Here is a 16,770-nt window from a genome sequence, read left to right as displayed (position 1 = left end):
TAGTGTGTCAACAGTTTGGAATATGTGGCACCCAAGACACTTACACACTCACTGCCAAATTATTTTTCACAGTCCTTGACCAGAAGCACACAAACATGACTGGGGACAACGCAGAAAACTAAAATGAGCCCACGCCAGTGGTTCAGGTATGCAGGAGGCAATCAGCTGTTGCTGGCGGACAGACATGTAGCCCCACACGCTTATCCAACCAAACCCTTCTATCATGGCAAGCAAAAGCCTTAAGCCACTAGGGGAGAAGCACAAACCATCTCCTCTTGGACCCAGGTGAAAATCCCTCACTTCTGGTTGAGGGGCAGAAGCCATAGCTATCTTCCTGGGGAGGGGAGATAGGAAACCCTCCCGTCCCCAAGACAAAGACACGAAACCCTTAAGCCAAGGATCCTACATGAATAAAAAGCAGTAGTGAGCTACTCCTAAGCAAGGGGCAAGAATGTATTTCCCACAAAAGAGCAACACCAGATACAAATCAGAGTTTAGCTGCCATTTGGAGGGGAAAGGATGCTGAGAAAGCACAGCCCTCAAGGTCTAGGTACACAGGGCCTCTGTAAGGCTGAGGCTGTACAGAACAACAGGAAACACTCCCTGCCTCACCATAAGCCTAGCACCTAATAATAACAGGAGCCCACTGCTGCAAAACAGGCAAGAGTGTGAAGAGAGACACCCTCCCACCTTCAACCAGTGGCACAGGTGTGAAGGGACTGCTGAAAATTTAGGCTGGAGAAAGATCATTGAGAAAAATCCTCTGGCGCTCAGGCTGCACTCTAAGCAAAATACATATGTTATACAAGCCAGATGGTAATGAAGAGAGAAAAGGATGACACAATCTCCAACTTATTTTATGATACCAGCATTAACCTCACACTGGGAAGAAACAGAACAAATAAAGAAAACTAAAGATCAATGTGTCTCATAAACAAAGACATGGATCTAATGATACAGATACAGAAATTATATAGAATTACATAGAAAATTATACAGAAGAATTTTAATGGTATAGAAAAGGATAATATATTATGATCAAATGGTGTTTATCCTGGAAATAGAGGGATGGTTATACATTTGCAAATCAATCAACATAATTCACCATATCAACAGACTGAATAAAGAGGAAAAATATCATCTCAATTGATGCAAAAAAAGCATGTGACTTAATTCCACAGACATTCATGATAAAAATGTTGAGCAAACTAGCAATTAAAGGGATCTCCCTCAAACTGATCAAGAGCATTTACAAAAAAAAACCTAGTGTAAACATCATAATTAATGATGAAACACAGAATGTTTTTCCTCTAAAATCAGGAACAAGGCAAGGATGTCTGCTTTCACTACTTCTGTTCAACATTATGTTAGAGACCCTAGCCAATAAATAATATCTGAAAAACAAAGGGGATACAAATTGGAATGGAAGAAATAAAACTGTTTAACTGCATGCAACATGATGATCTATGCAGAAAATCCTACTGAATTTACCAAAAGAAAAAAAAAAGCTACTAGATCTAATACGTAAGTTTATTATTATCACCAGATGTAAGATCAATATAATTTATTTTGATACAATAAAAATTGGAAGTTAAAGTTTAAGAAAGCACCATTTATAATATCATCAACCCCCAGAAAACACTAAATTAGAATAAACCTAGCAAATATGTGCATGATTTGTATGCTGAAAACTTCAACACATTGATGAGAGAAATTAAAGAAGACCCGAATAAATGGAGAAATATATTATGTTCATTGAGTGAAAGATGAACTAGTTTTAGGATGTAACTTCTCTCCAAACATATCTATAGATTTGATGGAATTTCTATCAAAATTCCAGTAGGATTTCTGTAGAAATTGAGAAGGTATTTCTAAAATGCATATGGAAAAGCAAAGGAACTAGAATAGCCAGAACAATTTTGAGAAGGAAATACAAAGTTGCAAGAGTCACACTACCTCATTTCAAGACTACCGTAATGAAAACACTGTATTATTGACATAGGATAGACATATAGATAAATAAAACATGAACAAATCAGCATATACAGTCTACAGATTTCTGACAATGGTAATTAAATGGAGAAATGATGGTCTCTTCAACAAATAGTGCTGGAAAAATTTGACATCATATGCAAAATATTTACCTTGAACCCATAGATAAGATCATATATAAAAATTAACTCAAAATGAATTACTGACCTAAGTATAAAAGCAAAAATTATGAAACATGTAGAAGAAAACAAAGTAGAAAATCTTTGAGACCTTCATTTAGATAAAGATTTATTAGAATGCAAAAAGCATGGACCATAAAACATTTGATAAAATTGACCTGAAAACTTCTGCTCTTCAAAAAATAAAGTGGAAATCCACAGAGTGGGAGAATATATTTAGAAATCACTTATCTGATAAAAACAAACAAACAACTTGTATCCAGAATATATAAAGAACTCTATAATTCAATAATAAGATTAACAACTCAATTTTGAAAATGGACAAGCAATTTCAATAGATTCTCATCAAAAAAGATATATGAATGTCAAACAAACATATTAAAAGATAATCCATATCATTAGTAATTAAGGATATGTGAGTTAAACTACCACTAACACCTTTATAAGAACAGCTAATATTAAAAAGAGAAAAAAAAGCCGACAGTATCAATGACTGGCAATGATGCACAGCTACAGGGCCTTATACATTGCTGGTGGAAATATAAATTCCACAGCTACTTTAGAAAACACTTTGGCAGTTTCTGATATAGTTAGACATAAACTTATCAAAAATCCAGAAATCTCATTCTTTGGGTATTTACCCAAGAGAAATAAAACTTATGTACAATGATCTGTTCTGGACTGTTTATAACAATTTTAATCACAATCAGCAAATATGACAAATCTACTGGTGAATGGAGACATAAATTGTAGAATAATAGAATACCTGTAAGCTGTAACAAGGAATGAACTACTGATACATGCAACAACACGGGTAAATATCAGAAACGTTATGATAAGTGAAAGAAGCCAGATGCAAAAGGTCACATACTGTATGATTCCATTTATATGACATTCTGGAAAATGAAAAACTATAGGGACAGAAACAATAGGCATGTCCCTATGCCAGGAACTGGTGTAGAGAGAGAGTGCTAACTTCAGTGAGGGAGAAAGGAACATTTTGGAGTTGTGGAAATATTCTATAGCCTGACTGTATTGGTTATTACATGACTGTATATGTTTGTCAAAACTCATCAAACTATATACCTAAAAGAGTGAATTTAGCTCTATGTAAATTATACCTTAATAAACCTGCATCTTAAAATCCAATCAGAATACAACACATATAAGAAGTTTAGATTTTACAGTGAGAGTAATGGGGCTACATACAGGAATTCTGTTTGTCCCTTGGGTCACTGATTGCCAAAGGAGGTTGTGAGTACCACAAGGTATGTGTAAAAATATCCTCTGGAATGTAGAATGAATATATTAGATATTCAATTTGTTTAGTCTAACTAGTTTTTAATAACTTTTATTACTGAATTTGCTTTAAAAATGTAGGGGGGCACCTAAGACCTGACTTTAGATGTGGTTATGTAACTCTTTGTATAAATTCATATTTCCACTAAATATCTCTTTTGTTGAAAAGTCAGTTAACGTGGGACAAATGTCAAGAATCCAGAGGACATCAGCATCACCTAGCTTGTGAAATGCATCCTCACTGGGAGAGCCTTTAACTGCACCAAAGCTCTCAAGTGCCAGTCAGCCATATGAGGGGAAGGAAAGGAAGGAGCAGAAGCCAATGGCCTATAATCTGGAGACAGTTCTGGTTAAGAATACGCTCCCAGTGAGAAAGTAGAAGCCAATTAACATATGAGAGACAGAGTGGTTATTGAATAAATAAATATCAACATTTTTAGTGTATAAGGTCCATATAAAAGAAACGATCCATTTAGAATACTCCCAAAGACCACGAGGGAGCCATGAGCATAGGTAAAACAAGAAATCTTAGATTCTTAATGGATATTCAAAATTTCAATGACTCCTAAGGCACAGGCACAAACAGCTGAAACTGTAAATAAAGTCAAAATCTTATTATTAATGTTCGCTGATAGAATGTCAGCCCACCTGAAGAGGAAGAATATCAGAAGAAAACTTACTAAGGATGAGCATTCCAGGTAAGAAAAGGGCAAGCCAGATAGTGAATCACTGACAGGGCCAAAGGGACACAATACTCTCTGGTCTAATGTATATGAACACACATAATGTAGGGAAAAAAGAAAAAAAAATACCAACCAGTGACCTAGAAGTCATAAGATGAACCTGTCCTGTTTGGAGATTCTGTATTTCCTAGGTAATGCTAAAACATACACAGAGCCCACGGGAATTCAAGAGTCAGGATGATGCAATGGGAAACATACAAAAAAAAAGAAAGTGAAAGACAGAGTGATGAGGACCTCACAATGTCATCATCCCAGCACATATCAAATAAAGCTTTATTACGCTCTGAGTGTTGAAGTAGAGAGACTAAGCTGTAGTGTTCATCACAGGATTAACAAGCAAAGTGAAAGAGCTTCATTGGATCTGCCTTGGGGGATTTAAAGATAAAAGGAATCTCCTTCTCATTGTGTTCCTCACCCCCACTCCATCTCCACCCCCGCCATCCTCTAGACACCCATAGGAAAAGAAAGATCCAAGCTGGACCAAAACTATTCCTGTCATCACTCTGAATAAAGGTACTTACCAGTTCTTTAGTGAGGAGATACGAGAGAGACTGTTAAATATATACTGTCTAAACTTCAGAGTTTCTCAGACAAGCATTATGGGAAGGTTGTTATGTGTTAGAAGTTCTCAAATAGACATATTCAGACATGGGTTTGGGACCGAGTTCTAACTTCTACTAGCTCACTAAAGGGACCACTGTTACCACTGGATATCAAAATGTATTACAAGGATAAAATAATTTTTAAAAGCTCAGTAACAGTCTAAGTGTGTAGCAAGCAGATATGAACGTAACAATGCAGGAGAAAAGAAGAAAAGATGTCCAAATGAACCACTGAAGATCTGAATGTGATGTGATTGATTGGTACATCTGAAATAGACTAGAAATCAATCAGTGAACTCTGAATCATGTAGAAAAATCCTTAGGTCATTGATCTGCGTAGGACTGTCTGGTTAACCACAAAAACAGTGATTTTAGAGGCCTCTACTGCCTTAGGGCCACTAAGTAGTTTCCTCCTTCTGTTCTTAGATGTACCATCCTAAAAACTTGCAAGGGAGCTTGAATAAATAATTTTGAATGGGCAATGCTCACTTAAAGAAAAGGCAAAGAGAAGAGAGAATAAACAAAGAGACTTCTTCTGTCAAAGGAGAAGGAAGGTAGCCAATAAAAATGGAGAAGACAGACAAAAAGATAAATAAATATTGGGCACCAAAGAAACATATTGTGGTTGGGGAAAATATTTAAAAGTTCAAGAAAAGAGAAGTAGTTTTATAATGCTTCAGTATGTAGGCCTTATTATAGCGATGAAACATAAGGAATGAATGAGTGTGTGTGCGGTGGGAGACTGGGGAAGGGGAGTGCTGAGGAATGCATCAGGGACATCATTTCTGTTACTGGTTATTTTGGTACTTTGGGGCCTTCTGAGGTTTACTCTAGGGTAATCTTTTAACTTTTTAAAGCTTCCAGTGCTGCCTTATCTACACAAGGCAGCCAGACACAGATACTGGGGTTTGTGTCTCTTGTACTTAGACAAAAACACAATGACCTCATTAAGAGGATGAGCTTAGGAGTCACGTATCTTGAATGGCTGTCATGGCTACTTACTGGATAGGGTAGTTTTCAAGTATTTATTGAGAGTTAGGCAGTTGGCTGGAATCTGCAAGTCTTCCATACATAGACATCATCATACTCATTTGTATAATTTCTTCATAGGAGTTTAACACATTTAATTCTTTCCTAACTAGAATCTGAGGTTTTTCGTTTAAAAAGTTATGGTCACTGAGCCAGAATCAAAGTAAATGGCACTTCATATTCTCAGCTTAACCATATTTTAACATGAAATGGAAAGAGCCTTACCCAGTGTCACGTGGATTGTGGAGTCTGGCTCCGTGATGTGGTTGGTTTTATTCTCACTCCAGCTGCTTTTCCAGCAGAGCCTTCTCCCTGCTCGGCACTTTTGTGGTCACGCTGCCTTTCTGGGGCTTGACTGGTATCACATGCAGATCCCCCAGGTCGTGTGTATCTCTGATATTGACCTAAGCTGTCCAAGAGGAGACAGGGAATCAAACCAATTAAATGGAAAAGGTGTAAAGAAACTTCGCTGCCAAAACTTCAGCCGGCATGTCATTCTGACACACAGGAATGAGATGAAATCTCCCCTGTGATGTAGATGCCATGTTTATTTTCCTTCTTGTCCTTATTATTTGAAGTGCTCTCTGTGATACAGTTATGCTAGTTGGTTCATGCTAAAATCATTCCTCTCATGAAAAAGTATGATTTGGAAACAAGAAAGAATGGAAGTAACAACTGCCTTGTGTCTCTCTACAGGCCAAATCTGAGTGGCTAGATTTTTTAAGTGCTTTCTGTTGTGAATTCTCACATCAGTCCTCGTGTGGGGCTTTTTCTTCTAGACACATACAATTTTTTCACCGGAACTGCAATCACACTCTACATGCTGTCTCATAGTCTGCTAAAACAAACTACGGTTCATGGCATTGTTTGCTCACTTCATAAAAATAGTTGCCTGGAGAAAATCTGGAAAATCTGGCAAGCGCCATCTTCTGACAGGTACCAGAGCTGCATCCTGTTACTACCAGATCCTTTTTATGGGAGAAGGGTGGGAACTAACATCCCGGCAAGCCAGCAGTTTTCTCAGGCTTCTAGAATATACCATACTCAAATTTAAAGTTTTGTTATGCATCACACAAAAAATGGAATGCTAATGTCTTTATTTCTAAGGGCCTGATAAAAAAAATTGCATGCTTGCTGAGAATTGAATAGATAAGAAAGACTTAAAAAGAAAGTATAATTCTGGGAAAACATATTATTGTTTCATGAATATCTTTCAATATTTTTTGTTTACATATATACATGAATACATATAATTTCAAAACAGCTTTTTACTGTGCTCAAGCAGTTTGAAACTTTTTCCATTATCAGTATTTTCAACGTGCTTTTGTTTGAATCACTTCAACTGTAATTTTCCCCCCTAATTTACATTTTACTTCAAACTTATTTGTGATATTGTTAAAAATGATTAACTATGTATTAAGAATTACTTTTAAATAGAGATAGTAAAGAGTATCTTGTCTCTCAAACTATACAAATGATACCAGGGAGCCTTATATTTTTTCTGATGTTGTTATACATATCGTATTAACACAGTCCTTTATCTTTAAATGACATAACATGGTACTTGTCATTCTGCAATTTGCCTTTTTCACCTACTACTACTTCTCAGACATCTTTTCAAATCACTACATGCTCATACTTCCATTTGTCAGCTATGTAACATTCAATTGTAAATGTAAGGATGCACCACATCACACAATATTTCTGAAACTGCTAATAGAAATAAACCAGATCCTCTGTCTGTCTCACTCTTGAACTTAAAAGATAGAATAAAATGGTTATTGCTGCCCACAGCCGTACCTGTGGTCTGACAGAATGAGTTACAAGGAGAACAAACATAGGGCTGTAGCCACAGCACAGCAACCAGGCTACGCTGTTGATCAGGTCCAGGAAAATTTCCACTATCGGCAAAAGACTGGGAGCAGGGGTATGTCTGCGTGTCCGTGTGTGTCTATGAATGCTTATGCATCTGAAACCAAATGAGTACAAATTTGTTTCAGCTTCATTTTGCTCTACTAATTAAAAAAAATGATCATGGAATAAAGCAATTCTAAAAATGCTGAAACTGGTTAAAAATATACTTTGAAATCCTCAGTAATCTGAACACTACAGAGATAGTATTAACATGGGAGTCTAGTTACCTCTGGAAGGAAAATGTACATGTTTTTTCACAAGTGTTATCATTCAACAGCATATCTGAATCCCTTCCATGATCATCGTACATTTATATTTGTGTTTGTATGTGTCAAGCACTTTTTATGGTTACATTTTTCTACTAGTTATTTTTTTTCTGTAGAATAATAAATGTTTAAATCAAAAGATAATAGATTCTGTAATGAAGACAGAAATATGGGATGCCATGTAAGAAATTAAGACTAACAGCGTGCCTTACTGAAGTCTTAATTTAGATGCTGTAATCTGATCACCCATTCCCACACTGTGGACTTCAGAAAATATCGGGAGAAACTAAATTTTCAGGGGATTGATTGTGTCACAGTAATAACAATTTCCCCCAAACTATATTTCATTCCCACTTCTCCCAGGCAACAATCAATTTTTTTTCACCGTTATACCAAAGCCCGAAGAAATTCCCAGAAAAAAACTAGCTTTAAGACAGCCATTACCTTGAAGCTTCTTGTCAGCTGCAGCCTCGTGAAATGCAGCTCCTCCCCCAAGACTGGCCTGGCACAGCTCACTCCCAAGCTTCTCAGAGGATGCTCCGCCCCCTCCCTGTGATGGGGAAAGCAGGGGGCCTTTCCCTCAATTAGAGGGAGGAGAATCGCCAAGTTAACTGAAATTCACTTAAAGGGGAAAAACGTTCATTTTTAAAAGGATTCGAAAGAGAAATGGCAACATGTGTCTCTTTAATTTCCATTCAAAACACAGGGGTAGGTGATATTCTGAAAAGAAATAGCATATTCCTTTATCATATAATAAAGACTCAGTTAAAAATATCTCTTACAGATTTTTCTTGCCTTCTATGGTAACACTTCTACAAAAGATTTTAAGACCCGGTAGATCAAGGTCCACTAAAAAGACCCACTTTGTCCTTGTTTGTGACTGCAGCAAATTAATGCATTATTTTGTGGAGAATTAAATCTCTACAGTTTTAATTCCTCTCACCATGGGACATGATAGGTTTCTCTTTTACTCAGTTTGCTTCATCCTTCAGAAAGTTTCACTTTTTTTCAAGTAAAGTCATTTTTAAACCTAAAACATCGGCCAAAATCCTTAATGAAGAGAGATATAAGAGATATATATCTGAATATATTAAAATTGAAAAAAAAAAACTATTCCTGGTAAAAACACTATAAAGCAAAGTTGAAAACAGAAGAATAAACTTGACAAACTGTTTTCAATTCAAAAAGTATCTCTACTCTAAAGTAGCTCTTACAAATTGACAAGAAAAAATAGTGAAGGTAAAAAAAAAAAAAGAGAGTAAGGGACATAAACAATTCACAGTGTTCTGAGGGAGTAATTGTTAACCACTCCAAATATTTACTTCCCAAGCTCATGCAGTGCAACTACAGGTATCTCTGTCTTTATACAGTTGCAAACCTCCAGGCTGTTTGGTAAGATTGTTTAAATTGGATGTTTTAAAGCCAGCTTGACTCTGACAATAATCAGTGCCCTGAAACTTACCTTCACCTTGTACGAAAGCTGACATTTAGGCTTCTATCTGCAGCTTCATTTATTTTACATCAATTTGTTCAATTTGTTCAGTGAGGAAAGAGAGGTGCTATTCATGGGGGCTCCTCAAAACCCAAACATTAGAAATAAAAATTAAAACTAAACAATCCACAAAAGAGACTCACCTTCCCTAACTAAGAGATGCAAATATGAACAGCAATGAATTTCACTTTTCTACCTAATTTGATGTGTAATGAAGTGCCCCCCCCTCCAAATGATACAACAGACAGTTGGCAAGAGAGTGAGGAAATGGGCACTCTTGCTCACGTGCAAGGTCACAAAGCTGGGAAGGGGGCAAAACAAAATCAAAGCCAAGGTCTTATCTGATTCCCAAATAGAAAGACGTGTTCTCTCTCCACCAGTACTCAGTGCCTTCTGGGCTTCGAATCCTGTTTCTTGGGCATAACCAAGGATGATGTCATCCACCTTCAGATTGTGGGGGAATTAGTGAATGTAACCTCTGAGTGAGTGTTGTTTAATCTTACGTCCCTGCTGGTGGACCCACCAGTGAACTACAACAGCCTTCAATTATTACCATACTTAGCTATGATGTCTCCATCTTTTACATACAACTACATTCTTACACCAATTACAACATATGCTTCTGTACTATGCTTTTGCACTGACCGTATACTTTCACTTGGCCATTGAGTAGTTAAGACATGTCTGTTTTGTGTTGCAGGTCCTGGTAGTAACTTTCCTTTCAGATATGGTTATTCCTGGACAGGGACTGAAAACCACCTGTTACGCAGAGAAATGCCTATTCCACTTCATCCTCATTTACTGTTGGTAGCTCCCCGTTCTTGTGTTTTGTTATTTGCAACTTCAAATTCAATATCCTCTTTCATTGAGCTTTTTTTTTGTTCACAAAATATTCAAGAAATTAAGATTTAAATTTAGATTTAAATTGCCTTTAATCTAGGGGGATTGTTTCCCAGGAAGGGGTAAAACCTACATACTGCTAATGGATCACTTTGAGGGTTAGTTCTCTTAAGATAATGTTACATGTTTTAAAAAGAAAAACGTTACAAAATGCAGGTAAAGTTGGTAAGGCCCTCACAGATCCATCCATCATCACAGTGAACAAGTAAACACGACTCCTGTCTCCTGCCACCTCTGACTAATTCAGGTTAGGGAAACAGAGCTGCAGTATGACACAGCTCTTCCTGTGATTAACAAACAAAGGGAAAGAAAACTGCATCAGGGGCTCTAAAGAAAGAAGGGTCAAGCTGGATCAAAATTATTCCGCTAACCAATCTGAGTAAAGGATATCAGGGGTTCTCTGGTTAGGAAATATGGATTTCTGTTGGCAGAATCCAATGTCTAGCCTTCAGGAGTGTGCCACAGAGGCATTATGATACAGTTACATTTTTTGAAGTGTTCAAACAGGCAGGCAGGCAGACAGTTGTAGGTTTGAGACCTTTATTAGCTCAGTGGAGAGAACATTTTGAAATCCCTGACAACTATGCTAACTTGTCATGTCCCCTACTTGATAGCACAGGTAAGAAACATACATGACTCACATGCATCTCTGACATTAACCTAGGTTGTCTAAATATTAAATATTAAACCACATTTGAAGGTACAATAATTTAAAAAAAAGATTTTGGTACCTGCCTAAGTGTGTAGTGAGAAACAGAGGAGACAGGAAGGATGGGAAAAGAGGGGAAAGAAGTCCTAATTTAATCACAGAGAAACTGAATTTGCACATGTTCAGTTAGTGCACCTGGATATAGACAAGAAATCAATCAATAGATACGCAATGTGCTGGAAAACTCCCTGGGACACTGTGTGGTTCTAGCTGCCTGGTTTTCTAGAAAAGCAGTGTATTTGAAGGGCCCTTAACTCTGTTGTGTTAGGGCTAGTAAATGGCTCTTACCTGCTGTAGCCTCTTCTTATCCTTCTGAGACTATACAAAGTAGCTTGAATAAAGTGTTTTCAATAGGTGACAGCTGGATTAGATTAAAACATGGCAAAAAAGAAGAGGGAACAGATAAGTTTACTCTGCTAAGCAGAAAGAACACGGACAATGAAACTGGAGACAAGATACAAATTCAGAAGAATAAGTAGTGCATTTCAGACAGAGGAGGTCAGAGACCTGGACATCTTTCGGGAGAAAGGAACAAAAACTGAGAAGAATTATGATAACACAAACCCAATATCCCACCTTTACTATTTCTATTTTGTACTATAAATAGGGAATGTGTGTGGGAGGGCCTTTGAAAATGGCAGAGACGTTATTTGTGTTCCTAGATAATTTGGGCCTTTTAAATCTCACTGGGTTGTCATGACGGAAGGCTGGCTTTAGTGTTTCCTATGCTGTTAGTGCTGTTAGTGTCTCTCCAAAGCAACCAAAGAAATCATGGACACAGACAGCGAGGTTCAGCATCAACAACCTCATTCAAGAGAGGACACAGATGTCTATTTAAGGAAGGCTGTGAGACCTTAAGCAGGTCTTAAGAAATCCTTGTAACTAATCTATCTAGTATGTGGTGATGACAACCTAGCATAGTTGTCAAGGACTGGAGAGTCAGGCCATGGGCTGGAACCTCTGGTAAATACCTGAATAGTCTCTTACACTATTTCTTCACAGTGATTTTAACACATGAGATATTATTTCCTCAAAACCAGAAGCTATGGCTTTTAATTACAAACCATTATGCCTGCAGAACACAGAGCAAAATGAACTGTATCTCAAATTCCGAACCTAACATGACTTTGATATGAAAGATGGCTTTTAATTTAAAATGCTATATGGCTGCAGAGCAGGAAGCAAAACAAATTATACCCCAAGTTTTCAACATGTGTTTAATGTGAAATATTTCATGAAATGGGAAGAGCCTTACCCAGTGTCACGTGGATTGTGGAGAGCCTGGCCCTGTGATGTGGTTGGTTTTATTCTCACTCCAGCTGCTTTTCCAGCAGAGCCTTCTCCCTGCTCGGCACTTTTGTGGTCACGCTGCCTTTCTGGGGCTTGACTGGTATCACATGCAGATCCCCCAGGTCGTGTGTATCTCTGATATTGACCTAAGCTGTCCAAGAGGAGACAGGGAATCAAACCAATTAAATGGAAAAGGTGTAAAGAAACTTCGCTGCCAAAACTTCAGCCGGCATGTCATTCTGACACACAGGAATGAGATGAAATCTCCCCTGTGATGTAGATGCCATGTTTATTTTCCTTCTTGTCCTTATTATTTGAAGTGCTCTCTGTGATACAGTTATGCTAGTTGGTTCATGCTAAAATCATTCCTCTCATGAAAAAGTATGATTTGGAAACAAGAAAGAATGGAAGTAACAATTGCCTTGTGTCTCTCTACAGGCCAAATCTGAGTGGCTAGATTTTTTAAGTGCTTTCTGTTGTGAATTCTCACATCAGTCCTCGTGCTTTTTTATATTTTATATATGTGTAATATTTCACCGGAACTGCAATCACACTCTACATATTGTCTCATAATCTGTTAACAGAAAATACATTTCATTGCTTTGTTTGTCCACTTAATAAAAATGGTTGCCTGGAAGAAAATTTTGAATACCTGGCAAGCGCCATCTTGTGACTAGAACCAGAACTGCAGACACTCAGGTCCTTGGTGAGAAAGGGTGGGAACTACAGCCCTCCAGACAGTAGCCTTCTCAGGCTTGTACATTTTTTCATTTTCAACTGAAGAGTTGTGTGTGTGTTGCAGAAAAATGGGATCATATTTCCCCATTTTAATGCTTGCTCTTATAATATCTCTCATGCATACTGTATATCTTCATTTTTTGATTATTTCAAGAAAGAAAGCAAATCCCCAGAATAATGGTCAAAATGTAATGGATTGTTTTATACATTTACAGATTTTTTAATACATATTTATAAATGTGCATTTTTTTGAAAGCAGACCTTTATCCCCACCAAGGATAAATTTTAACATCTTTCCACATCAATAAATATTTTCTGCGTCATCTTTTTATGAATTACTTTTACAAGATTATTCTGTATTTCTAAAGCTTTATCTCATCTTTTCATAATGAAAATTACTGAAGCTTACTCTCTTCAAAATAAGATTTTTTAAATGGAGAAATGTAATATATAAAAGGTTGAACTGTTCTGTCTCCAATTACACTCATATGCCCAAATAATAAAGTAGCATGTATATTTCCAAATTTTTCTTGTGTACATTGTACTAATATTACAGGCCATTCGGCAATTTGCTTATTTTTAGAGTATACTTCCCACATCCTTTCTTATTTTTGCATTTAGTTCACTGCATTAGCTTATTCTTTTTACAGCTGCATAGTATTCAAAATTATGCATGTAAGAGCCTACATGACTATTTCACAATATTTTAAACATTTCTTGAATTCTTTCTCGAGATTATATAAAAATACAAATAAATATCTTTGGCTTGAACCAAAGTCTGGATAACAGTCTAAACATTTGAACTGCAAGAAGAGCATAAGCAACCAGATAACCAGCCTTCTCAGATCCACAGAAAAATCCACTTTTAGCTAAAAACAATGGAGTGTGTGTGGGTATCTATGTCTGTAACAAAATGGATTTTTCTCTTTCAGCTCCACTATGTGTTTCAAAAAAACCATAAAGGTACATAAAACCTAAAGAAGAAAATACACAAGCTTCATATCCCAACCCCTGAATTGTTCACTGCTTATTTTTGAGTCTAATCCCCTTGATTTTTCCCTAATCATATATATGAAATTTCATCATATATATTTAATTTAAAATACTGTATTCATATATATGTATATATATGCCCTTTCCTCACTCTGATGTGTATATATTAGAATACACAATTTGAAATTACATTTATTCATCAACATATTTGAATATCTTTCCATGTTTCTATATGTTTACACATTTTTTTGTGCAGGCAGTTTTTTTCCCCCATGTTTTAAAAATTCTTACCTCAGTTATTTTTTATGGTGACACAGGTTCTACATGCTAAGTGAAATGTGGGAAAAGAAGTGGAAAATTTCCTCTTTTTTCCTTAGACATCATTTATTACTACATATATTGTTGTGTTCTATTATATCAATATGTTTATTATTCTTCAGTTTACGGTCTTTCAGATATTTTTCATATTACAGTACAAATAGGAATACATCATTCTCTTAACAGCCAGATAACCAAACTTCTTATTGCGAGAAGTACTTAAACTTGCACAGTGATATATATTACTTCAGATTATTGCTATACAAACTCCACCCAGACAGTAAGATTTGTTAGAAACCCCATCAACAACCAAAGAAATATAAAAAGTCAACACTCCCAACTAATAACTTCATTTTTCATTTGGGATTATCATAATCTCTTTTTTTTTCAAAATAAGGAACATTAATTTCTCAAGTTTTGTTTCATCATTTTTCTGTTACCACTGCTTTCTGACTGAAACATAAAATGCCCTATTCAACAGTTAGCTTTTGCAACCTCATGAGGTATTTTTTCCGCAGGTGTAATCTGATCACCTCCCCCACTTTTAAAGAGTGGACTTTTAAAATAGCTGGAAGGAATACAAAATCCAGATATTAATTCCCTCACAGAAACAACGACTCTCACAAAACGACACTCCTCTCCCACCACTCCAAAGCAACAGTCCCTTCTTTTCTCACCTTTACTGCCAAGTCTCCAGAAATCTCGAAAAATAACTAGCTTTTACGACAGCCATTACCTCCAAGCTTCTTCTCCTCTCCCTTCGGCGGAGGCCTCCGAAGTCTGTCTGTAATGCGGCTCCTCCCCCAAGACTGGCCAGGGACGGCTCACTTCCAAGCTTCTAGAGGATGCTCCGCCCCCTCCCTGTGATGGGGAAAGCAGGAGGTCCTTCCCTCGTTTAGAGGGAGGAGGATCACCAAGTTAAACCGAAATACAGTTAAAGGAAAGAAATGCTCATTTTTAAAGAACTTTAACGTGTAATGGAAACATATGTCTGTTCAATTTTCTTTCAAACCCCTAGGGTGGGTGATTTCCTGAAAAAAGAAAAGAAAAGGAGATAGCAAGTCCCATTTTCGTGTAATAAAGCTGCAGTTAAAATGTTCCTTACATATTTTTTCAGGCCTTCTCTTATTCTTTATCTCTGGTAATTAAGACCTGTTAGTCAGGCTTTACTAAAAAAGCATGCGAAGTGTCTTGATTGGGATTGTAGTGAATCAATATTTTATTTTATGGAGAATTCGTTCTTTACAATTTTGAATCTGAACCTGGAACACAATGTGTATCTTCTTTCATTCAGGTCTCTTAATCCTTCCTTCCTTAGGTCATTTCTAAGGAAAAATTCTCAAACAAGATCTGACTATATTGAAATTGAAAAAAAATGTATCAATAATAAAATCACAATAAGCCAAAGTCAAAAATCAACCACAAACTTAGAAATGTTTTTCAATGCATATGATTAGATAAACAAAAATATCCCTAAACTAGTTATATTTCATTCAGAAAGAAAGGAATAACGTACCAGAGAATTAGGCAAATGGCACTAGCAGACATTTCATAATATCCTTTTCTACTCCTGATATTTACTTACCTTTAAAGAAAGTTCAAGTAGGGCAACTTGAAGGCTCTCTGTGCTTCTTCTAGACTGGACAGGCAGCTAAGCAGATGGATAGTTTGCTTAAATCTGGGTTTCTGTTACTCCCATTTCATTCTCATAATGAGCAATATCCTGCAATTCATTTTCCCCTCTTAATAAAGGTGACACATGTTTTTATCTGCTATTCCATTTATTTTATTGCAATTTGTTCATTATCTTCAAGATATGACAATTGTAACCTTTTATGTACCCACTAAGAAACCTCAAAATGCGTAATACTGCAAAAATGTATAAAAATACATTACTGAGCAGGCAAGAGAATTTTGTAGAGCTCTAACAGAGTGGGAGAAAATTCCGACCAGCTCTTCCTGAGGCCCTTTTAGCATAGAAAGCATTTTGATCTCTCCCAGATTAAACACTACGTGCTTGGTCTTGTAGTATCTGATATGATTTCTGATAGCACATTCTCTCAAGGTCGCTGATAAAATTTCAAAAACCTAGGCTTCTCAATACTGCAACTCTATAAAAACAGCCTTCTGTTCTTCTGTTCATGAGAATTTCTGCAAAATTGTGGAATCAGTCCTGTTCTTTATCAAGAAACATAATATTAGAAACATTGTTCATTGAAACATAGCAACATTAAGAACAGAGAACTGATAAACTTTGTTCTTTAAAATTGGAAGACCGTGAGAAACTTTGTATTGAGAAAGAAAAG

The 16,770-nt window shown here is 36.5% G+C and overlaps 1 protein-coding gene across 20 annotated transcripts in view; it reads right to left on the bottom strand.

Moving 5' to 3' along the window:
• PWWP3B (PWWP domain containing 3B) overlaps window positions 1–16,147 on the bottom strand; it is a 49,784-nt gene extending 33,637 nt beyond the window's left edge. For 8 of the 20 annotated variants that reach the window (XR_012070218.1, XR_012070220.1, XR_012070217.1 and 5 more), the window contains exons 1-5: window positions 16,050–16,147; window positions 15,142–15,349; window positions 12,381–12,566; window positions 8,469–8,645; window positions 6,070–6,253 (exon numbers count right to left, since the gene is read on the bottom strand). The gene's annotated coding sequence lies outside the window, so the exon portion shown is untranslated. Of the gene's footprint in view, window positions 1–6,069; window positions 6,254–8,468; window positions 9,060–11,413; window positions 11,487–12,380; window positions 12,567–15,141; window positions 15,355–16,049 lie in introns of those variants that run through there. The other 12 variants (XM_072957777.1, XM_072957779.1, XM_072957775.1 and 9 more) reach the window with 12 other exon arrangements.
• Between the last annotated feature and the right edge of the window lie 623 nt (window positions 16,148–16,770).

The sequence above is a fragment of the Vicugna pacos genome, unplaced genomic scaffold (genome assembly GCF_048564905.1).
Source record: "Vicugna pacos unplaced genomic scaffold, VicPac4 scaffold_76, whole genome shotgun sequence".
NCBI classification, from domain to species: domain Eukaryota; kingdom Metazoa; phylum Chordata; class Mammalia; order Artiodactyla; family Camelidae; genus Vicugna; species Vicugna pacos.
This window is presented reverse-complemented; position numbering and strand designations above follow the sequence as displayed.